The 25,756-nt window shown below is 39.8% G+C and overlaps 1 protein-coding gene across 1 annotated transcript in view; it reads left to right on the top strand.

Moving 5' to 3' along the window:
• LOC136875855 (uncharacterized) overlaps window positions 1–25,756 on the top strand; it is a 602,304-nt gene that overhangs the window by 489,593 nt on the left and 86,955 nt on the right. The window lies entirely within an intron of this gene.

The raw sequence follows: 25,756 nt of genomic DNA, 5'->3' as shown, positions 1-25,756 counted from the left end.
AAAATTGTATTACATCGTAATTAAAAATATTGTCAGACACTTGAATTTTAGAACTCCAATTCAGGTGAGTGAGATTCACATGTTATTGTTTTATTGGCCAGTAGAAGAGGAAGCAATCGATTATACCACGATGCCTGACCTTTGAACTGCCCGAGGGTGATATATTGGCCGGCCGATTAGAACTCGCAGCGGCCATCCTATTGGAAAGTCATCAAACACGGCACACCTGCTAGGAACAAACAAAAAGTGTGAGAGAATTACATCACTGTGCGGGAGCCTTGCTAAATGATACTCTTGAAATATTTACAGTGAGTTTAAGAATGCGGTAATGATTTTAAGAAAACTACGACTCATAGGATGAGCTGTCAGTGTTGTGACTTTTAGTTCAAAGGGACCAGTTTTCGATTCTAGGCCGGGTTGAAAATCATAACCTGACTGGTTGTTCGTGATCGTCCTTATACATATGCAGATGCTGTACGTACTGTACATTAACAACTACGAAAGGAAAAAAACAATTGCAAATAGGCTTGGCGTCAGGAAGGGCATCCACAATTAAAAGTAGGCTTAATCTATATGAGTGCCGAACCAAGACAATTTGGAAAAGAGGTGACATAAGAAGAAAAGTCAGTGGCACATAAATGTGGAGAGATGTATTTCACATATTCGCGACGGCGTGTACCAAGGGTGGCACTTAACACGTCGTTCTCAAAGGTTGTCTTGAACCGCAGATGGTACACACATGTTGTCTTGTCTACAGCTTGTATACACATGTTGTTCTTACAGGTTGTCGTGTACTACACATGGTACTGACATGCCGTTCTCAGACGTTATCTTGTACTACAGATGGCATACACACGTGTTGACTTCAGATGTTGTCTTGTACTACATATGGTACACACACGTTCTTCTTGTGTTACAGATAGTACACAAACCCGTTGTTTTCAGAGGTTGTCTTGCACTACAGATGGAACACACATGTTCTTTTTAAAGGTTGTCTTGTACTACATATGGTACACACATGTTCTTTTCAAAGGTTGTCTTGTACTACATATGGTACACATACGTTCTTTTCAAAGGTTGTCTTGTACTACATATGGTACACACATGTTCTTTTTAAAGGTTGTCTTGTACTACATATGGTACACACACGTTCTTTTCAAAGGTTGTCTTGTACTACATATAATACACAAACGCGTTGTTATCAGTGGTTGTCTTGTACTACATGTGGTACACAAACGCGTTGTTTTCAGATATTGCCTTGTGCTACAGATGCTACACACACGCGTTGTTTCCAGAGGTTGGTGCACACACATTCTCTTCCAAGGTTGTCTTGTACTGCAGATAGTACACAATCGCGTTGTTTTCAGAGGTGGTCTTGTGCTACAGATTGTACACATACGCGGTGTTCTCACAGGTTCCCTTGTACTGCACATGGTACGCACGCGTTTTCAGTGACTGTCTTGTACTATATATGGTACATACACGCGTTGTTCTCAGAGGTTTCCTTGTACTGCATATGGTACACATGCGTTCTTTTCAGAGGTTGTCTTGTACTACAGATGGTACATGCACGCGTTTTTCTCAGAGGTTGTCTTCTGCTGCATATGGTTCACACGCGTACTTTTCAGAGGTTGTCTCGTACTATATATGGTACATACACGCGTTGTTTTCAGAGATTGTATTTTACTGCAGATGATACACAATTGGTTCAGATATTTCTATTTGACTCCCATGGGCGATATGTGCGTTTTGACGTGAGGACGGGGATGATGATGACAATGAGGTAGGGATTGTATTAAACCAGATCTTGGCATATAGCCACTCTAGTCAAATAAAGGATTAACGACTCCATCCGACGGACGAATCACCATCACAGCGTCATTTGCCCTCATTCCAAATGAACACTGATGAGAGGTTTGACAATGAAACCAGGCTTTTGGCCTGTATGCTATCACGGACGTGAAAATGAAGACCTTCAGTCAGACAAGAATTATATAATTCTTGACACCAATAATGAACGGATTCTTGTGCGGAATAATCAGTGAGAAAACTCCGTCCCTCCTTAGGATCTTCCGTATTTAAATATTTATTTTATGAATATTCAGTACTCATGTATAGAGTAAGGAAATACTGTAGTAGTATTCACCATTGAATATTTTTCCATTACAGTGTTAACCTTGCACATAGTGAACGGAATTTTATATTTTCAATGTAAAATTATACACTCTGTAACAATATGGTATGTCCAACTTTCACGACACATTCATCGGACGTAGAAAATGAGTACAGTGTGTTCAGAAACAACGTGAACCGGGTATATCAGTGTTGGAGGTTTGGTCATGCTGATAAAATATTTGAAAGTAATTATTCGGTATCTCACACCTGTGTCATTTTATCAGCTGCAGGATTTAGAAAATCAGATCAACTTCGCGAGGATATTCAAATGGACTTTGCGCGGCACTGATGTTAAATCTGTACCGGGCTTACGTTCGGCATAAGAACACCAGACGAAGAATAAATCTCCGCCAGGGGAGGGATTTGAACACAGTCCTCCGAGCTGACAGGATCGCACCAAAGCAAGTACGTTACGGTGACACTGGCTGAAACTCACGGTGTGTTTTTATTTGATGTAGATTTCTCGCCGTGGCTCTCAATCCACTTCTATCAGAACAGATGACCAACCATCTAACGCTCCTATACCCGTTTCACGTTGCTTTCAAGCACCCTGCATTTGTTGTTGTTTAAGTCATCAGTCCATAGACTGGTTTGATGCAGCTCTCCATGCCACCCTATCCTGTGCTAACCTTTTCATTTCTACGTAGCTATTGCATCCTACATCTGCTCTAATCTGTTTGTCATATTCATACCTTGGTCTACCCCTACCGTTCTTGCCACCTACACTTCCTTCAAAAACCAACTGAACAAGTCCTGGGTGTCTTCAGATGTGTCCTATCATTCTATCTCTTCTTCTCGTCAAATTTAGCCAAATCGATCTCCTCTCACCAATTCGATTCAATATCTCTTCATTCGTGATTCGATCTATCCATCTCACCTTCAGCATTCTTCTGTAACACCACATTTCAAAAGCTTCTATTCTCTTTCTTTCTGAGCTAGTTATCGTCCATGTTTCACTTCCATACAATGCCACGCTCCACACAAAAGTCTTCAAAAACATCTTTCTAATTCCGATATCAATGTTTGAAGTGAGCAAATTTCTTTTCTTAAGAAAGCTCTTCCTTGCTTGTGCTAGTCTGCATTTTATGTCCTCCTTACTTCTGCCATCGTTGGTTATTTTACTACCCAAGTAACAATATTCATCTACTTCCTCTAAGACTTCGTTTCCTAATCTAATATTCCCTACATCACCTGCCTTCGTTCGACTGCACTCCATTACTTTTGTTTTGGATTTATTTATTTTCATCTTGTACTCCTTACCTAAGACTTCATCCATACCATTCAGCAACTTCTCGAGATCTTCTGCAGTCTCAGATAAAATAACAATATCATCGGCAAATCTCAAGGTTTTGATTTCCTCTCCTTGGACTGTGATTCCCTTTCCAAATTTCTCTTTGATTTCCTTTACGGCCTGTTCTATGTAAACATTGAAAAGGAGAGGGGACAAATTGCAGCCTTGCCTCACTCCTTTCTGGATTGCTGCTTCTTTTTCAAAGTCCTCGATTCTTATCACTGCAGACTGATTTTTATACAGGTTGTAGATAATTCTTCGTTCTCGGTATCTGATCCCTATCATCTTTATTATATAAAAATGGGCCCGCAAACGCTTGTTGATTTTATACATGTTGTAACGTTCCAGACGTTACAGTGTAATTATGTTAATTTTATTATGTGTAATTAATTCAGGAATTTAACGTCATGATATTTATTTTGGTATGTAATTGTATTATAATTCATGTTTAATCATTTGCTCACTATCATTTCATTACTTTGTAACTACGACTTATAAACGAGGGCTGAATATCTTAATATTCACTTAGATTCTTGCGACAGTCGGTTAAAATTAACTTGCAGTAGATTTCAGTTATCTTGCCACATCACCGAGGAGGAAGGGAGGACAAATTTAGACATCAAGTTCTGAGAAAAGCGAGCACGTGTTCACGCGTCCTAACGAAAGCTACCGTATTTCGACCAGAATTATTCAAACTAATCAACGCCTATATTTTGAAAGGAGCGTCATATTGCCTTGGATACTGAGAGAATGGACCAATAGAAGAACAGTTAATATCAGAGTTAAGACCCGTCAACTCTAATATCTGGAGTGGGGAGAGACATGTCATCTGATTGGACCACGTGTTGCGAACTGTAATTAGCACCAGTAAAGGTTATAAAAGGGCATGCTGGAGCTCTTGGCTTCATCTTGATCTCTACTACTGGACTCGGCTGTATTCTACTTGATCTTCTTCGTTTGATTCTACGTTAGTATTTTACTTCATTACCACGACGTGGTACTTAGAAATTCCGAATGAGGGGTGCATAGCCACTCTCATCAGGAAGTACGTACAGCTCGGCTACAAGACCGGTTTGAACCAGTCTAAGTCAATAGGTAGTATTAATCTAGATAGAAATGGAACTTCAGAGAACATTTTCAGTAAAGTTGGAAGGATTCTTAATTGAGTATCCTCTCCAAATAACCCAAGGTGGTTCTGCTAACTATGACTTAGGGCTTATCTCCAATATATGGGATAAAGCATAATAGGGAGTGTTAGTTTTGAAGTCATCTTCCAATTAGTGGTGGGTGCAATTTGAAAGGCAGGAATGGTACTTAGCTGCAGATGAAGAGATATCAAAGACGACCGGTGATGTTCCAGCTACAAGGAGGGAAGCTTTCCAAGGACCAGCAGAACAAGACTAAATGGTGAGCAAGCGAGTTAAAGATATTGCAAGTTTTCGCGAAGTAGAGTCATTCAATTTTCTGTTAAATTCATATTTTAATTTAAATTCAGTTCTCGTTAAACCGTCGTCATTTATATTAAATATAATAAATAGTATTTTTCAAGTTCACTTTAATCAATTTGCCTTAATTAGCCTTTTGATTTTTAATTCTCCTGCTTAATGATTAGTGCACTATCACCCCACCCCTGTGATAAGAGTCCGTCCAAGCTTGATTATAAATTTTTATCTTTAAGTCCTCAACTTAAAGATTGGCGCCCTTAGCTTGAATGGTTGCATTTCTCATTTGATGATTGTTCTCCGAGTGGGGAAGGCACAGAAATGCCGCTCCAACGTGTGGCGAGAAAATCATTAAGTACGGAGCAGTTAATAACAGTAACAATATCAGAATTCGTATTATGGGCAAAATTTGGATATCCACGTTTCATTAAGAGTGTTTGATTGTGGGAAGGGTCATGGCTGATCAGACGAAAGAGGAGAGGATGTTGCGCAGTGGACGGGCGATAAAAGGCAATAACGTATTGAGTTCAGAGGAAGAGTTGTGTAGTCTTGTAGAGGAAATTGAAGATAGAAGTGTAAGTAGTATGGAGAGTGAAGGCAAACAGAAAGAAGTCAGTATGGAGTCAGATGATAGTAGGATGGGGGGCGAAGCGGAAGTAAACACTAACAATGAAAGTAATAATAATGATCAGTTAATGGGAATGATGCAGTTAATGTTAAGTAAGATAGAGGACACTAAATCTGAGCTTAAAAGTGAATTGGAACAAATTAAAACAGATGTAGAACAAAATAACACTAAAATTGAGAGTATTAAATATGAACTTAAAGAACAGTTAGAGCAAACTAAAGCTGAATTAAGTAGGGAGATGAGGGAAAATAAGGAGGAAGCGAATCGGAGAATGGACGAACACAGTAGGCAGTTACGCGATCTGGTGTTAAAAAATGAACATTTTAATAAGCGATTAGAGGACCAGGAAAGTGAATATGTACGGCAAGGGAAAAAGGTAGAAGAAAAGTTTGCGGAACAGAGAAGTGAATTCCTGGAATTAATGGGGAAGGAAAACAACTCTACTAGGGAGGAAGTAATGAGGCAGGTCACTAGTATTGATAAGAGAGTTGAGACTCAAAGAGGGGAAATACGGGTATTTAAAGACCACGTCCAACAAGAGATTGACACGGTAAAGCTTAGAATAGAAGATGAGACCCGGGCAAGGGAAGAAAGGTTTGCGATAGCTGAAGAGAATAAGATTGAAATTAGGACATTGAAAGAGAAGCAGGTTAATTTGGAGAGCGAAATTGATAGGAGAGACAGAGATGTAGAATGCCGGATGGAGAAAGCAGAAAATAAGTTAAAACAGGTGGCAAAGGATAAACAGGTTTTCACGGGAAGGCAATGTCTAGGAAATAGCTACATTAGGGAAATTGAACTACCTAAATTTAATGGGAAACAAACAAACCCGCTAGATTTCCTTAAGATGATAGAGAAACGGTTTGAAAAGCGTCTAGAGGAAGGGTCTATGGACTGGGAAGACGTTATGGAAAATATTGACCATGCTTTTGTAGGAGAAACTCGGTCTTGGTTCATGGTATATAGGCAGACGATGACGAACCTGAAAGAATTCAGAAATAAGTTTAGAGAGAAATTCTGGAATGAAGCGATACAAGCTCGGGAGAGAGAAAGGGTGGTCTTTGGGAGGTACAAACAGCATGAAGGAGTTACTATGACCGAGTACTTCCTGGCACATGTCATGATTTGTCAGAACTTAGATGGTATAACCGAAGGGTCTGATGTAGTAAGACTACTTTTAAGACATTTTCCGGACAGGGTGAGAGAAGCAGCCTGCATGCAAAAAGTTGGAACTATTCAGGAGATGGAGAATCTACTAGGCAGTTTTGATGCGTTAGGTAACCTTAGAAGTAGAACGGAGAATATTCAGAACTTTAGTCATCACAACGGAATGAGACATAACGGTAGTACACAGAATTACGAAGCTCGCAATCAGTTCAGACCTCAGCAGAACAGCAGGAGAGGAGCATCTGAATATAGGACAGGAAATTCCCAACGGAGGCCAGAGCAATGTACTAATGAGTCCAACGTCAATACACAAAGGGAACCTTTAAACTAACGAGAGGCTGTAATGTTAGGTCAGAATTCCAGCCTAGTAAGAAGGTAGCGAAGTGTCTTGCCATGAAAGTGTTACCATATGACCTCGATGTTAGAGACGATTTGTTGTATGAACCCGAGCAGAATAATGGAGATTCAAGTAATAAAGTAGTCAATCCCGTGGTTAAATTGAAAGTTTGGGGGGCGTGGGTTAAAGTTTTGATTGATTCTGGTAGCCAAATATCATGTATTAGTTCTCAGTGGTATGAGTCATTAGTGAAACAGGGTATTCAGTTGGAGGAAATGCCTGTTAAGTCTACTTTCATCATTACGGCTGTTGGAAAGAGGTCTAAGCAAATTTGTAAACAAGTAGCTGTCCGATCTGTATTAATAATTTTATTAGCGTTCAGATATGTTTGGTAATTCCGCATTTAATATTTGATCTTATCTTGGGATCTGACTGGTTAACGTTAAAATTGGCTCAGTTAAATTACAATGATCTAGTGCTAAATTTGAGGTGGAATAATGAGGATATTAAGGTCAAGTTTGAGGAGGAAATTCAGAGGAAAACGGAAGTTAGTACAGTGTGGAGAATGAGAGAGGTTTCTAAAGTTAATGAAGAGGCTAGTGAGGGCCTGAAGTTGTGTCAGTTGTGGATTAATGAGGATAAAATATGTGGCTTGAAAGAAGCCGTAAGTAGAAATGAGTTGAATGAAGTCCAGAAGGACAAGTTATTTGAAGTGTTATGTGAACACGTGGAGATTTTCTCCGAGAAACCTGGTGTTACCCATCTGTATGAACATTCTTTTTCTGTGCTGGATAAGACTCCATTCAGCGGACCGCGATATCCGATACCACACAAATATGCAAAAGCCGTAGAGGATCAAATTCAAGCTATGTTAGCAGACGATGTGATTGAATTATCAAACAGTCAATATGTTAATCCCTTAATTGTTGTGCCTAAGTCTGATGGATCTATACGTTTGTGTATTGAATGCGAGAGCGTAGTGAGAGTATTAGGTTTGCCTGAGGAACCACCTCGTAATGCTGAATTTTACGTCCGACTGGCACGGGAGAACCTGATTAAATCTGGAGATAAACGTAAAAGGCAACAGAAACGCAAGGTACGGGATAACTTTGAAGTAGGTGATATGGTTTTGGTGAGAGTTCCAATGTTGTCAAATAGTGAGGATAAGGTGACAAAGAAATTTTTTCTTTTATATCAAGGCCCTTATAAAGTACATAGAAAACTAGGACCCTGTGCTTACAAGTTAGCGGATGGCGAGAGCGTAATGAATGGTTCGTACAACATTAGTAGTTTAAGGAGATACCTGTCGTGTGAGGTGGCTGAACCGGATTGTGAGATATAGGTCAGTAACTCGGGGAAGTTGCTACTTGTTATGTCAGACTACGAGCGGTATGTGTTTACGTCTCAATTGTGGTGGTATTTCCTAGTTGTGTTTGTAAACAAGGGAGATGTTTGTGTGACGGTAGATTTACGCTCGTTCACTGACGATAGATCATCTGTTTTCTGTATGTGAGGCCATGAAATTTTATATATTTGTTTTATGAGATGTTACAGAAGGCTAATTAAAGCTGACGACGGCAAATAATTAATTTTCCCGTATGTGCATTTCTAACTTGCAATAATTTTACCGTGAGCTTAAATCACGTGTGTATTTGTGTGAAGTGTCTTACATCATGCTTCAAGATAAGGTTGAAACATTCGAAAGAGTGATAAAAGTGTAAATTGTTTGTATCATTGGTTTTCCATTTTTTTAATGTAAAAGATTGGAAGAGAACGTGTTACTGCTATCTAGCAAAGAATGGCGGAAAGATGGGGAGTAAAAAAAGGACAGATAGACACTCGGCAGAGTTTGTAATCTGAATTGTATATATATTATGTTATATTCTCTAGAATAATCTTGTTTTTTTTTTTTTTACAAAAGTGAAAAGTTGCTCATGATGGGCATAATTTAGCATCTAAACCTCAAGATGAACTGAAATAACAGACAGTCGCAATGGTAAGCAGTCTAAGCGAGATATGGAAACAGAGAGATATAATTAATTGTATGAAAATACTGTCGCTCGTTATGGGCAGGTAATAGAGGTATTTCAAGTCAATGTGGGAGTAAGTGTGTGAGTTCTCAACTCATGTAATATTTGTTAAGAACTCATGGGGGCGTATGTAACGTTCCAGACGTTACAGTGTAATTATGTTAATTTTATTATGTGTAATTAATTCAGGAATTTAACGTCATGATATTTATTTTGGTATGTAATTGTATTATAATTCATGTTTAATCATTTGCTCACTATCATTTCATTACTTTGTAACTACGACTTATAAACGAGGGCTGAATATCCTAATATTCACTTAGATTCTTGCGACAGTCGGTTAAAATTAACTTGCAGTAGATTTCAGTTATCTTGCCACATCACCGAGGAGGAAGGGAGGACAAATTTAGACATCAAGTTCTGAGAAAAGCGAGCACGTGTTCACGCGTCCTAACGAAAGCTACCGTATTTCGACCAGAATTATTCAAACTAATCAACGCCTATATTTTGAAAGGAGCGTCATATTGCCATGGATACTGAGAGAATGGACCAATAGAAGAACAGTTAATATCAGAGTTAAGACCCGTCAACTCTAATATCTGGAGTGGGGAGAGACATGTCATCTGATTGGACCACGTGTTGCGAACTGTAATTAGCACCAGTAAAGGTTATAAAAGGGCATGCTGGAGCTCTTGGCTTCATCTTGATCTCTACTACTGGACTCGGCTGTATTCTACTTGATCTTCTTCGTTTGATTCTACGTTAGTATTTTACTTCATTACCACGACGTGGTACTTAGAAATTCCGAATGAGGGGTGCATAGCCACTCTCATCAGGAAGTACGTACAGCTCGGCTACAAGACCGGTTTGAACCAGTCTAAGTCAATAGGTAGTATTAATCTAGATAGAAATGGAACTTCAGAGAACATTTTCAGTAAAGTTGGAAGGATTCTTAATTGAGTATCCTCTCCAAATAACCCAAGGTGGTTCTGCTAACTATGACTTAGGGCTTATCTCCAATATATGGGATAAAGCATAATAGGGAGTGTTAGTTTTGAAGTCATCTTCCAATTAGTGGTGGGTGCAATTTGAAAGGCAGGAATGGTACTTAGCTGCAGATGAAGAGATATCAAAGACGACCGGTGATGTTCCAGCTACAAGGAGGGAAGCTTTCCAAGGACCAGCAGAACAAGACTAAATGGTGAGCAAGCGAGTTAAAGATATTGCAAGTTTTCGCGAAGTAGAGTCATTCAATTTTCTGTTAAATTCATATTTTAATTTAAATTCAGTTCTCGTTAAACCGTCGTCATTTATATTAAATATAATAAATAGTATTTTTCAAGTTCACTTTAATCAATTTGCCTTAATTAGCCTTTTGATTTTTAATTCTCCTGCTTAATGATTAGTGCACTATCACCCCACCCCTGTGATAAGAGTCCGTCCAAGCTTGATTATAAATTTTTATCTTTAAGTCCTCAACTTAAAGATTGGCGCCCTTAGCTTGAATGGTTGCATTTCTCATTTGATGATTGTTCTCCGAGTGGGGAAGTCACAATGTTAGACTTCAGTTTGTACACCGTACATTGATCAGAGGAAACACACGGTACAACATGCACCACCACACCAGATGGAGCTCGTGGCGGGTTGATGCATGTATCAACGCTAATGGAGGGGATTTTTGAACATTTCTTGCGACAGACAGTTTCATGTCTTATGTTGGTACGAGTGTTCCTGTGTGTTTCCCATGATTAATGTTCGTAGGCAAGTCAATAAATCTCTGCAATTTTGCTTTAATTGTCTTCAAGTTCTATGGCGTTGTGTGCTCACCAGCCGCTAGATGGCACCGTTGTCTACGCCTGTGGTAGGTTTCTCCGTTATCAGATCAGTACAGTTTGCGCTGTTGCGACGTAAAAATGGCCGCGCCACTCTCTTGTTTACACCAAGGAAGACCAGCGTTCCGTAACTAGCTTTTTGTTGCCTAAGGGTGTACCAGGAGCGGAAATTCATCGAATACTTTCAGCACAATACGGCAACAATATTTTCCCACAGCGTAGTATTTACTAGTGGATTGAACAGTTCAAAAGGTGTCACAGGAGCGTGAGAGTGAGGACAGATCCGGGCGTCCATCTGCACACCGCTCAAATTCTTCAGATGCTACGTTTTGAGGTGTTGAACCGTGCAGTCCCGATCTACCCCCGTCGGATTACCATATGTTTGGTCCACTTTAAAATGTTCTAAGAGAACGTCGATTCTGCTTCGATCAACAGGTGAAAAGAGCGGTGCATACGTGGCTTGTTGTGCAACTTAAAACCTTTATCGCAGAGGGTATCAGAAAGCTTGTGAAGAGGTGGACCATGTGCATTGAAAACCAGGGTGTCTACGTGAATGACATCAATAAAAAGTGTGTAGATACCCTTTCTGTAATAAATTATAAAAATGTATTGCAGATACTTATTGACTTACCCTCGTACTATCCAGAATTGTAGAAAATGAGTTCTAAATTGCAAATAAAGCATATTTTCTGTGTGCTCTGAAAGTCTGGTCTAGTGTATTGCTACAATCTGTATATGAAAATTATGCACACATTGATTATCCATATGTTAAAGGAGTTTACTAAAAACAGTTTTGGCAAATCCGTACGTCTGTTATACTGGACCTATTTGCTTCATTTCCTTTATTCTCTCCGCGATTACCTGCCGGTGAATCATGAGATATTGACAGGTCTCTAAGTTAAATCAACTTTGAGTAATCATAATGTCAAATTATTAAATGATTACTCGAATAATTGCAGGCTAAGGCTTACTCTAACCCGCAGTACACTCTGTACTTAGCAGGTTGCTAAACGACTAACTCTTTCATTAATATTCTGATATTAATTAATATTAATATTCCGAGTTTCATCCTTAGTAATTTCATTGCATTCAGCCATGTTTGATTACTTCTGATCACGGAAGAATACTATTCCCTGCAAGATACTCTCCGATACTCTAACCTCTCCCACCTTTCAAATATATTCAACATATAGCAGAGTGTTCCTAATAACGTACATGCTAAGAGGAAAAAGTCTGCGTACAAACAGACCCCATCATGACATTTGAGTAGTTAAATACAGGGATTCGGTGGCCGCCGCCGCCACCGGGCTCCCAGGTGCCCGCTCCTCCGCCGCCACACGGGAGGCCATCCCAGGGGCCCGCTCCTCCACCCGCGGGAAATTTGAATTGGTAAACAATCCACGTGCTTTTTCACAGCTATCATCGACAACAACGCATCGCTAACCTCACTGCTGCCATCTTGACGGGCCTAAACCTCAATGTTGCCAACTTAACCTAACTAGCGCAAGATTTGAATCGGTAAACAAATCCACAAGCTTTTTTGACAGCCACGTGCTTTTTGACAGCTATTATCGACAACAACGCATCGCTAACCTCAGTGCTGCCATCTTGGCGGGCATAAACTTCAGTGCTGCCAACTTAACCTTACTTGCGCGAGATTTGAATCGGTAAACAGAGCCACGTGCTTTTTTTTTGACAGCTGTCAACTGCCATCTTTAATCAACAGAGCACCGTGCTGCCCTCTTAAGTTACATATCTTTGAAATGTGGTGGCAGGCAATATATTCAACATATAGCAGAGCGTTCCTAATAACGTACATGCTGCTAAGAGGATAAAGTCTACGTACAAACAGACCCCATCATGACATTCGCCTTAGACATTATCTGGGAACACCTATCGAAAGATAATCTAGCTAAACTAGAAAGAGGTCACTGGTCGCTTTCTTCTTTCCTCCCTCCTCCTTGCTTGTGTGAATTCGTATAACATGCGTCCCATTTTCTCTTCACTTTCTCCGCGGATTCTGCACTAACCTGTTAGTTAGGGCTTCATTCCCATACCTAAACATGTCAATGATGAATTTTCCTTCCTTGTTTCCCCTTGTGCGTACGTATTTTGGTGGATCCGATGTTCCAATGTATCATGCCGAAGATAACTAGAGATCTTAACGAGCAGCAGTTGTATTGAACATTGCTATAAGCTCATCAGTAACCTTGAAATATTGCAATTTACATGCCTTGTGGAGTAGAAATTCGTAGGTCAGTATGCCGGTATATTATGCTCTTGGGGAATGCGGTAAACGACCACATATTATTTAAACAAGTTACACTTCTTCGCCAACTTTGTCACTTTCTCTTACTAGAGGATTGTCCGTCATTAAAAGGAATTATGTGGAGGTAATTTACTAACGTGGCCTATGTGTCACATATATCTTGCTCACTTCAAGGAGTATTTGCTTGTGCTAGGCCTTCTTTTGAACAAATAAGGAAAAGGAACCATTTTTCTCTTTGCGAAAATGAAATGATCAAAAATATATCCCCCTATGGGTGGGGGCGGTAGAATGACACCCACGGTATCCCCTGCCTGTCGTAATAGGCGACTAAAAGGGGCCCCAGGGGCTCTGAACTTTGGAGCGTGGGTTGGCGACCACGGGGCCCTCAGTTGAGCCCTGGTATTGCTTCCACTTACTTGTGCCAGGCTCCTCACTTTCATCTATCGTATACGACCTCCAATGGTCAACTCTTGTTCTTTTCCGACCCCGACGCTATTAGGTTTGCAAGGGCTAGGGAGTCTTTCATTTTCACGCCCTTCGTGGCCCTTGTCTTCCTTTGCCCGATATCTTCATTTTTCGAAGTTTCGGACCCCTTCCATTGTTTCCCTTTGATTAGTGTTATATAGAGGATGGTTGCCTAGTTGTACTTCCTCTTAAAACAATAATCACCACCATCATAAATATGTCTCCCGGTCATGGCCATCCATCAACGACTGCTAAAACAAGTGGCAGCCAGCCATAAGACGTAGTTGTACAGTTGCTAGGTTGCATTGTCTGACTATCCATCCATCTATAACTTACACCACTGCCTGCACGTTTGCTATGGTTACACTTCCATCATACATTTTGTCGCGTAATATTAGGCAAATTTTCGGAATCCTCCTAGCCATAAAATATATTTATGTCCATAAAGAAAGGCATTTCCCTAATTCAATCACATAGATTACTGATAATCAGGAATACGTAGGATTCTGGATCATGTTGTGATGGCGTATAAGGATTTTGAGTCGAGGCCGAGTCAACAAAAGAAAATAAGCCTAAATGATCTCCTCAGAGCATTTCGTCGCTGCCGGGACAAAACCTCCTATGTGAAATATTTTAGCTTGGAATTTTGGGCGATAAGGATCTGTCATCTAAGGTGCAATATTGTGTGAAGACTGTCAAGGCATTCTCGCTCTTCATAATCTGTGTGTTGCGAGTCAGTATATCTCCAAAAAAATTAACACATAGGAGGTTTTGTCCCGGCAACGACGATTTGATGGAAGATCGAGGCGTGCTGTGGCAGGAAGATGTCTTAGGAGAGTTGCAGTTTACCTTGGGTCTTGGAGTTATATGCCGCATTGAAAAGCCAGAAACCACATTCCACAAGCTCCAGAAAGCTCAAAATCCACGACCTCAACCTGGAACGCAGAGTACAGTAAGCCTTCTCCACTGCTATGATTTTTCGGTCCTTCCTTAGTGGAAAGGATCATTGTTACTGACAAGGCTTCCGTGGAAGCTACCTCAGTGTGCTCTTGATCATCTAGGTAGATACAATACGAAATGAAAACTTCCTGATACTGGTGAGAAAGGAACGGGAGATTATCAACAACATCGAGACGAGGAAACTCATCCTACTGTCATGTGATGCGACACCCTCAGGAGTTCGTCCTACTTCATTTCATAATGTAGAGAAATATTGTGGAAGGCATGGCTCAGCCTACTTTAGTGGTTCGTCCTTCCCACAGCGACTCTCTTCCAATCAGCCATAAATAGGGTGACGTAGCTAACGCGATTGCCAAAGTCCGGTCACAGATATAGGACTTCAAGAAAAAGAATTTCAATAACTGTATCATTATAAGGTATTGTAGAAAAATTCTACAACATTACCCCATTTGAATTTCGGATGTGGCATATAAATATTTTGAGCTCAATTCAGTTTCCTCCTACCCAGTGAGCACTGTATAACGTCAGGGTTAAAGCCTCTAAGCTAGTCTAGTAAAATGTGGAGCGAACGGAACTTTGCTGGTCTACAAATCAATTACGTACATGATTAAATTAGCGGACAAACTACGTGGAAGGTAATAGGGACGTCAGAATATTGTTTCCATAGAGTTGAAATGGGTTCTGTAGTATTGCCAGACAGGCTCTGTAATACAGGATACTGCATACGAAATTGTTTACCATGAAACAGAAATTGCCATGCTATACGTTAACATTGATTTCTATGAAATATTGACTCATCAAAGAGATACATTGTAACATTAAGTAAAAGGTATCTGCAACGTCGAAACCTGTTTTAGAAGGGAGTGAACTGCTTGGATGTCACGTAATGTGTGTATCCAATACGTTTCATCTTGTTTATGATTTGTGATTTTGTTACGCTTTTTACGCCTGCATTTGATGCAATAAGTTTTTATGGTTATACTCTAATTTTGATAAGTAATACCAAGCAATGTATTGTGAAATGGATATGCTTCGTCTCACTACTTCAAGTTCATAAGAAGAAACACAGTTTTAGTAACGTTACAACGCCAGAAAATACATATAGCTCTTCAAACCTGAATTATTATTTAGTATCAGACCGTTCATACAATATTAATAGTACAAATATACTGTACATAAACATAACACACACATTTCATGACACAAAAATATTTGTCAATTTACAGGTATAACTGTTTCGGTCACACTCAGTCAATCCAATAACCAGCGACAAAAGTAGTATAATGGGAGAGTTCGGCGGCCACCTCCACCTCAGGCTCCCAGAGGCCACCTCCACCTCCACCTCAGCCAGAGGCCTCCCAGATGCCTCCTCCACCTCAGCCAGAGGCCTCTTCCAGTGCTGCCAACTTAACCTAACTAGCGCGAAATTTGAATTTGTAAACAAAGCCACGTGCTTTTTGACAGACAACAACGCACCGCTAACCTCAGTACTGATATCTTGACGGGCCTAAACCTCAGTAGTGCCACCTTAACCTAACTAGCGCGTAGTAAACAAATCCACGTGCTTTTTGACAGCCACGTGCTTTTTTGACAGCTGTCATCCGCCATCTTTAAACCTCAGAGCACTGTGCTGCCCTCTTTATCGTAGTAGATGTAAAATTCGTCACCTGTCATCGGCAGTGCTGCCATCTTGGCGGGCCTAAACCTTAGTGCTACCAACATAACCTCACTAGCTCGAGATAAACAAATCCACGTGCTTTTTGACAGCCACGTGCTTTTTTGACAGCTGTCATCCGCCATCTTTAAACCACAGAGCACTGTGCTGCCCTCTTTATCGTAGTAGATGTAAAATTCGTTACCTGTCACCGGCAGTGCTGCCATCTTGGTGGGCCAAAACCTTAGTGCTACCAACTTAACCTCACTAGCGTGAGATAAACAAAGCCACGTGCAGCTGTCATCCGCCATCTTTAAACCACAGAGCACTGTGCCGCCCTCTTTATCGCAGTAGATGTAAAATTCGTCACCTGTCAACGGCAGTGCTGCTATCTTGGCGGGCCTAAACCTTAGTGCTACCAACTTAACCTCACTAGCGTGTAGTAAACAAAGTGACGTGCAGCTGTCAACCACCATCTTTAATCACCGTGCTGCCCTCTATGTGTTGGCGGTAAATTCTACGTGCTTTACAAACCCATGTGATTTTCTGACAGCTGTCATCCGCCATCTTTAATCCAGAGATAACAGTGCTGCCCTCTATGTGGTGTCGGCAAATTCCACGTGCTCTTGTTTGGAAACAAATCAACATGCTTTCTTTGACAGCTGTAAACCGCCACCTTTAATCACCGTGCTGCCCTCTATGTGGTGGCGGTAAATTCCACGTGCTTTACAAACCTATATGCTTTTCTGTCAGCTGTCATCCACCCAGCAATTCTCTTTCTATATAATAATTTCATGTGGCTATTTCTAGCCAAGTGCAGTCTAAAAAAATAAATCCTAGTCTTGTTGTATCAGGAAGGGTAAGTGCCTAATCCCGGTCTTTCAGCGTCAGGAAGGGCAACCGGTCGAAGACAATAGTGTATGATGTAAGAGGCTAGATACTGCTTTAAGCATCTAGCTGTAAAACCCCGATTCTCGTGTTAGAAGTTGTAAAACAGATTCTTAATCCGAGTTCTTTGACGTCAGGAAGGGCAACCGGTCGAAAACAATAGTGTATGATGTAAGAGGCTAGATACTGCCAGTTTTGCGTCAGGAAGGGCAACTCAACAAATTCTTAAGATTTAAAATGTTAGTTTTGCGTCAGGAAGGGCATCCGGCTGTAAAACAATAGTTCGTGATACAGCGATTTAAAATCTAAGAAGAGCATCTAGCTGTAAATCCCCGATTCTCGTGTTAGATTCTTAATCCGAGTTCTTTGACGTCAGGAAGGGCAACCGGTCGAAAACAATAGTGTATGATGCAAGAGGTTAGATATTGCCAGTTTTGCGTCAGGAAGGACAACTAGTCTTAAAACAAATTCTTGTGATTTAAAATCTGTAAAAGATATTTTTAATCCCAAGAGAATCGAACCCGAGACTACCGGGTGAGAGGCATGCACACTAAACCGAACTCTAGGCTATAGGTTACATTTTTTTTGTTCCACAGTCTTTGAAGTTGTATCAGCGCAGTCATTCAGAGCGAGCCGCGGAATGCATGTGTTGGCTGAAATTGTACACGTATCTTCCGGCTGTAGTAGTAACCTTGAACGAAGACACTGCGTGGTGATAAGCTACTTGTAACTCACCGTGTAAGCTCCTAACATGATTGTACGGAGAGGTTAAAACACACAGTTCCCCCTGACTTAATGCTAGCTTTTTTGCACACCCCGCCTCTTAGATCATCTACCATAGTTTTACGACCGGTTACCCTTCCCGACTAGGATTTTAAATCGCAGTATACGCGATAAATTTGTTATAGCGGGTTTTATAACTAGATATCCCGGTACCGGCACATAGCCTACTCCTACCGAAGAAGCCTGCACAAGGGTTATTGCCTCCATCCGACAGATGAATCACCATCAACGTCTTGTACTCAAAATCATTTTCGAAAGAGTCTGCACAAGGTTTAACGCCCCCTATCAACAGCCCTTACTTAATACTGGCTTTTTTGCACACCCCGCCTCTTAGATTATACACAATAGTTTTACGACCAATTACCCTTCCTGACTAGGATTTTAAATCGCAGTATGCGCGATAAATTTTTTGTAGCGGTTTTTATAAATAGATGTCCCGGTACCGGCACATAGCCTATTCCTACCGAAGAAGCCTGCACAAGGCTTATTGCCTCCATCCGACAGATGAATCACCCTCAACGTCTTGTACTCAAAATCATTTTCGAAGGAGTCTGCACAAGGTTTAACGCCCCCCTATCAACAGCCCTTACTTAATGCTGGCTTTTTTCACACCCCGCCTCTTACATCATACATCATAGTTTTACGACCGGTTGCCCTTCCTGACTAGGATTTTAAATCGCAGTATACGCGATAAATTTGTTGTAGCGGGTTTTATAACTAGATGTACCGGTACCGGCACATAGCCTACTCCTACCGAAGAAGCCTACACAAGGCTTATTGCCTCCATCCGACAAATGAATCACCCTCAACACTCTTGTACACACAATCATTTTCGAAGGAGTCTGCATAAGGTTTAACGCCCCCATCAAAAACCCTTACTTAATGCTGGCTCTTTTTTTGCACACCCCGCCTCTTAGATCATACACCATAGTTTTATACGACCGGTTACCCTTCCTGACTATGATTTTAAATCGCAGTATACGCGACAAATCAGTTGTAGCGGGTTTTATAACTAGATGTCCCGGTACCGGCACATAGCCTACTCCTACCGAAGAAGCCTGCACACAGCTTAACGCCTCCATCCGACAAATGAATCACCCTCAAACACTCCAGTACTCGCAATCATTCTCGCTACTTCGGAAGATAGCGGGTTCGAACTAGAAGCCGTAAAAAAATAGCAAATGCTAGGCGAGAGGCCTGCGCAATCGTCATTACATGATCTAGCTAAATGCAGTTTTAGCTCAATACCTTTAAGTGCCTACAGGTAAGGAATACCGCGGATGTAGCTTAGTACCCTCCCGTTTAAGTCCAGAAGTCGGGGATCGCGCGCTAACTTTCCAAGGCTCGATCCGCTACAGAACTCTTAAATTCTGACACCTCGGCATCAACAGGAGGTTCGATTCCGGCTTAAATACGTCAGCCTGCGGGACTACAGGAGAGCTTTTGTTGCATAAACACTTCGTTCCGACTGTACTGCAGTTGTCAGCGATTTTCACATCCGCTTGGTAACAAGCAGCATATTGACTCGCTGCAGTCTGCGTGAAGCGCTCACAGTTCTCTGTATGCGTTTATCACGTACACATCTCCCGTCTAAGTACTGTCTGCTGTAAATATTATTCTTCAGCCTTTATCTTAAGGTAAGCTCGAACTGTTAGTTACTGTTTGCAAAGCAACTTCTACGCTAGGTAATAGACATCTACATTCATATATGTTTGTTCTTTTCTTTTTTTAGGTACCGTTCGAGTTACAGGCTTGAAAGTACGCATTTTATTCATCCGAGTAACAGTCTGCAGCACGTGCATTTTTTAAGGTATGTTTTCGAACTTTGAGTTGTAAAGATAACTAGGCTAGCTGATACACCCTACACTACATTCATATATGTTTGTTCTTTTCCTTTTTTTAGGTACCGTTCGAGTTTCAGGCTTGAATGTAGGCATTTTATTTATCCGAGTAACAGTCTGCAGCACATTCATTTTTAAGGTATGTTTTCGAACTTTGAGTTGTAAAGATAACTAGGCTAGCTACATTCATATATGTTTGTTCTTTTCTTTAGGTACGACCAGAATATTATCATTCGAGTTACAGGCTTGAAAGTACGCATTTTATTCATCCGAGTAACAGTCTGCAGCACGTGCATTTTTAAGGTATGTTTTCGAACTTTGAGTTGTAAAGATAGCTAGGTTAACTGATGTACCCTACACTACATTCATATATGTTTGTTCTTTTCTTTTTAGATACGACCAGAATATTATCATTCGAGTTACAGGCTTGAACGCACGCATTTTATTCATCCGAGTAACAGTCTGCAGCGCGAAGTTTTTAAGGTATGTCTGACCTCTATTCGTTGAAACTTTTTTTCTTCCGAACATCGTAACTTTAAGCTAATCATAAATAGTCATTTTCTTTAATCCTCATGCTATAGACGAGGTTAAATTTATAATTTCAAACACGCACATAGCTATGTCTGACCTCAACGGGCTGAAACTTGGTTTCTTCTAAAACATCGTACCTTTAGTCGTTCTCTTCAATCCTCATCTTATAGAGAGGTTAATTTTATAATTTCAAACACACACATAGCTATGTCTGACCTCAGCAGGCTGAAACTTGATTTCTTCTAAGACATCGTTACTTTAGTCTATTGACAAATAGTTATTTTCTTTAATCTGCATGTCATAGAAGAGGTTAATCTTATAATTTCAAACTCACAGCAATGTCCGACCTCTATACGTTGAAACATGGTTTCTTCTAAAACATCGTAACTTTAGTCTATTGATAAATAGTCATTTTCTTTAATCCTCATGCTATAGACGAGGTTAATTTTATAATTTCAAATACACACATAGCTATGTCTGACCTCAGCAGGCTGAAACTTGGTTTCTTCTAAAACATCGTAACTTTAGTCTATTGACAAATAGTTATTTTCTTTAGTCTGCATGTCATAGAAGAGGTTAATCTTATAATTTCAAACTCACAGCAATGTCTGACCTCTATTCGTTGAAACTTGGTTTCTTCTAAAACATCGTAACTTTAGTCTATTGATAAATAGTCATTTTCTTTCATCCTCATGCTATGGACGAGGTTAAATTTATAATTTCAAACACGCACATAGCTATGTCTGACCTCATCAGGCTGAAACTTGGTTTCTTCTAAAACATCGTAACTTTAGTCTATTGATAAATAGTCGTTCTCTTCAATCCTCATGCTATAGACGAGGTTAATTTTATAATTTCAAACACACACATAGCTATGTCTGACCTCAGCAGGCTGAAACTTGGTTTCTTCTAAAACATCGTAACTTTAGTCTATTGACAAATAGTTATTTTCTTTAATCTGCATGTCATAGAAGAGGTTAATCTTATAATTTCAAACTCACAGCAATATCTGACCTCTATTCGTTGAAACTTGGTTTCTTCTAAAACATCGTAACTTTAGTCTATTGATAAATAGTCATTTTCTTTAATCCTCATGCCATAGAAGAGGTTAATCGTATAATTTCAAACTCACAGTCATGTCCGACCTCTATAGGTTGAACATCGCAACTTGAGGCTAATCTCTATTGGTTGTTCTCTTTTCAGATGTTTCCCTGCTCGCAGTGTGATGTAAATTTTACAAGAAGAGATGCCCTTACACGACATTTAAAAATGAAACATGGAGAAGCTTCTACTACGTTCACCTGCGAGCAGTGTGAGGCATCGTTTACAAGGCGAGATAACTTCATGCGCCATATGAAATCAAAACACTCTAGCATAACATCTGCTTTATGTGATGTTTGCGGGCTGTACTTCGCTAATGTAGAGCAATACCAGGCTCACTTAGCAGAGGTACATCAAATATCTACTTGCCCTCAGGTAGTAATAGGGAAAAAGCGTGCAGCTACTGATGTAGCTGTAGAAAGTACTAGTAGTAAAAAACCTAGCAAAAATGAACTTCAAACTATTCACTGCGAGCACTGTAATACTGATGTACCATATTCGCATTTTCAGGGACACTTACGGAGTAATGCGCATAAAAATAATGCGTGTAGAAGTGGTAGTAACGCAAACATCGAGGAAATTAATACAGCATTTAAAAGTAGGATTGCTAGTTACAGAATTCGCACCAGTCAAAAGTTTCAGAGCACTTCAAACTTTTTAAATTTTGTTCAACCGGATGTACAACAGCTTCTTGCTAAATCTTTGTCCAATCATAGTTTATTTAAAGTTAATTTTGAACGTTTCGCCTTGTACATTAAAAGCACGGATGAATCCGAAATAACGGACATTAAATCATTTAATACGAAGAATTTTGTCATAAGTGAGTCGACTACTTTTGGTGAGGTACTTAGGGATGTCTCTAACATTATTTCCACTAAGAGCGAGGAATTTCTGGAAAAGGAATCAGGGTGGGCTTTAGTTGAAATAATGTATCTAGAAGTTAACATCAATAAGTACAATCCTATGCGAGGATCTTCACACATCGAGCTGCCGACATGGATTCAGCGAAAAGAAGCTGTTGTAAACATCCAAAACAATGACGAAGCATGTTTTGCATGGGCGGTGATATCGGCTTTAAATCCTGCGAAATCAGACGTAGCTAAGAGAACATCATCGTATCCACACTATTCAACGCAACTAAATTTCGATAGTATAGAATTTCCTGTGCAGATAAAGGATATTAAGCGCTTTGTGGAACTAAATAACATTAGCATTAATGTGTATGGTGTAGAGAAAAAGTCTGTAGTAGGTCCTCTGTATTATACATGTCATAAGAAGAGTACTCATGTTAATTTACTCTATATTGAAAACAGTGAGAATAGCCACTTTTGCTGGATTAAAAATCTGAGTAGACTTGTTAGCAGTCAGTTGTCAAAACGTAATGGTAAAAAGTGGCTATGTGATGGATGCTTGCAGTATTTTAGAACTGAAGATCAGTTAACGAAGCATTCCAAGAATGACTGCAATCATGTACGTACAGAGATACCTACTACAGGCAATAATGTTTTAAAATTTACAAATTTTCACAAGCAGATGTGGGTACCGTTCGTGATTTATGCAGACTTAGAAGCCATCCTCATGCCATGCAACACATGCTCACCTAATCCTGACAACTCTTTCACTAATACTACGCACATGCATGTCCCGTATAGCTTCGCGTATTACATCAAGTGTAGTTATGATAGTACGCTTAACAAGTTAGAGCTGTATCGAGGACATGATGCTGCTAAAGTATTTTTAGAAAGACTTGAAAGTGATGCAGTTCGACTTGGTCGTATTCTAAATAGTAATATTCCTATGAAGCCACTCACCGAAATTCAGTTAAATGATCATGAACGTGCTACAAAGTGTAGCATTTGTGATGGGGAATTTTCCGAAAATGACCCTAAAGTTTTTGATCATGATCATTTAACTGGTTTCTACAGATGTCCCGCTCATTATAGCTGTAATCTTAAGTATAGAGTTCCTAAATTTATCCCTGTAATTTTTCATAACTTATCTGGTTACGACTCTCATTTAATCATTTCACAATTTGGAGCTTCAGATGAAAAAGTAGATATAATCCCTCAGAATAAAGAGCGGTACATTGCGTTTGCAAAGTCTGTAAAAGTAGATGCTGAGCATTCTATAAAACTGAGATTCCTTGACTCGTTTCGCTTTATGGCGAGTAGCCTCGATAAACTTTCTAGTCATTTACAGCCTGAACAATTTACGGAAATTCGACGCGTTTTTCCCGAAGAAGCGCAGTTTAATTTACTTCGGCGTAAGGGTGTTTTTTGTTATGAATATCTCGACTGCTTAGAACGCCTCGAAGAACGTGCCTTACCATCGAAACAATCCTTTTACAGCTCGCTGAATTCAGCAGATATTAGTGATGATGACTATATACATGCACAACATATCTGGGAGCAGTTCCACATTCAAACGCTGGGTGAATACTCCGATTTATATTTAAAGACGGATGTACTTTTGTTAGCTGATGTTTTTGAAAATTTTCGCTGTGTTTGCAAGAAAACCTACAGCCTTGACCCATGTCAGTATTTCACCGCACCTGGGTTAAGTTGGGACGCCATGTTAAAATACACACAGGTGAATTTGGAACTGCTAACTGATATTGATATGGTGCACTTTATAAAATCATCTATTCGAGGCGGTCTAAGTCAGTGCAGCGGGCGGTATTCCAAGGCAAATAATAAGTACATGCCGAGTTTCGATTCTAGTCAGGAATCTCAGTATATCGTTTACCTCGATGCTAATAATCAGTATGGGTGGGCGATGAGTCAGCATCTACCGGTGAGTGGTTTCCGCTGGCTAACGCAGTGCGAAATTGATGCTTTACAGCTACACGCCCTAGGTGATGAAGCTGATAAAGGCTATTTCCTCGAAGTTGACTTACAGTATCCTAAAGAGTTACACACTTCTCATAATGACCTACCGTTCTGCCCTGAAAATATGAAGCCCCCGTACATCACATCAACGACGAAAATGCTCATTGCTAATTTATGCGATAAATCTAAGTATATCATTCATTACCGAAATTTAAAACAGTGTTTGCAGCATGGTTTGAAGTTATGCAAAATTCATCGCGTACTAGAATTTAATCAGTCACCGTGGCTAAAGCCATATATCGATCTGAACAATAATTTAAGAACGAATGCGGTTAACGAGTTTGAAACAGATTTCTACAAGCTCATGAATAACAGTGTGCTTGGTAAGACTATGGAAAATGTTGACAAACGCGTTGATGTAAAATTGATTACAAACTGGGAAAATATTAAGAAAAGGTATGGTGCTAACTATTTAATAAGTAAACCAAATTTCCACAGCTGCACCATCATACATGAGAATTTAGTTATTATACAGATGAATCGTGTTAAGGTTAAGTATGACAAACCTACCTACGTCGGCTTTGCAGTACTTGAATTGGTTAAAACACTCATGTATGAATTCCATTACGATTATATGATGAAGAAGTACGCGCATAATGCGCAATTGCTCTACACAGATACCGATTCGTTTATTTACTAAATCAAAACTGATGACTATTACAATGATATAAAGCCAGACTTGGGTAGGTTTGATACAAGTAACTATCCTGCAAATAATCAATATCATCTACCGCTAGTGAACAGAAAGGTTCTAGGTAAAATGAAAGATGAATGTGCTGGGAATATTATCGATTCATTTGTAGGTACTAAATCCAAGTCATATTGCATAAAACTCTTAAATGAATTACAAATAAAGAGATTGAAGGGGGTTAAAAAGAATGTCGTTCAGAATCAGCTAAGTTTTGAAAACTATAACAATTGCATTAAAAGTAATCCACCTGTTTTGCATAAGCAAATGTCTGTCATTAGAAGCAAGAAACACCAGTTGTACACTCATTTAATTAGTAAGGTAGCCCTTAATAATGTTGATTGCAAACGGTTTGTCATTCCAAATTCTACCAACACTCTAGCCTGGGGGCATAGTAGTATTGATCGGTACTACTTTACATAAAGCAGATGTAAACATTATGTTAGAGGTGTGTACTTACGTTACGCTGTCTTACATCACAATTCACTGTACATATTGTAGGGAGAGTTATGCTGAGAGAGTAGTACGGCAAGTTTAAACTTGTACATTCAAGAATTGCATCGAGAAGTACGCAAACATCACTAGGGTAAAATGATTCAAGATAAAACTTGTACATAAAAGATGTAAATAAATAATGTAGAATTGGCATATTCTTTTATTTTAGGTTAGGTATTACCTTCCTCCCGCTCCTTATTTGCAAGATATAGTGTTTGTTTATTACTCATAGAAGGAAAGCAAGAAAGAAGGTGATGAGCAGATTCGTAAGTATAGTATCGTCTAGTTCGG

This window comes from Anabrus simplex, chromosome 6 (genome assembly GCF_040414725.1).
Source record: "Anabrus simplex isolate iqAnaSimp1 chromosome 6, ASM4041472v1, whole genome shotgun sequence".
NCBI classification, from domain to species: domain Eukaryota; kingdom Metazoa; phylum Arthropoda; class Insecta; order Orthoptera; family Tettigoniidae; genus Anabrus; species Anabrus simplex.
The sequence above is the reverse complement of the archived record's forward strand: the minus strand, read 5'-3'. Positions and strand labels throughout refer to the sequence as shown.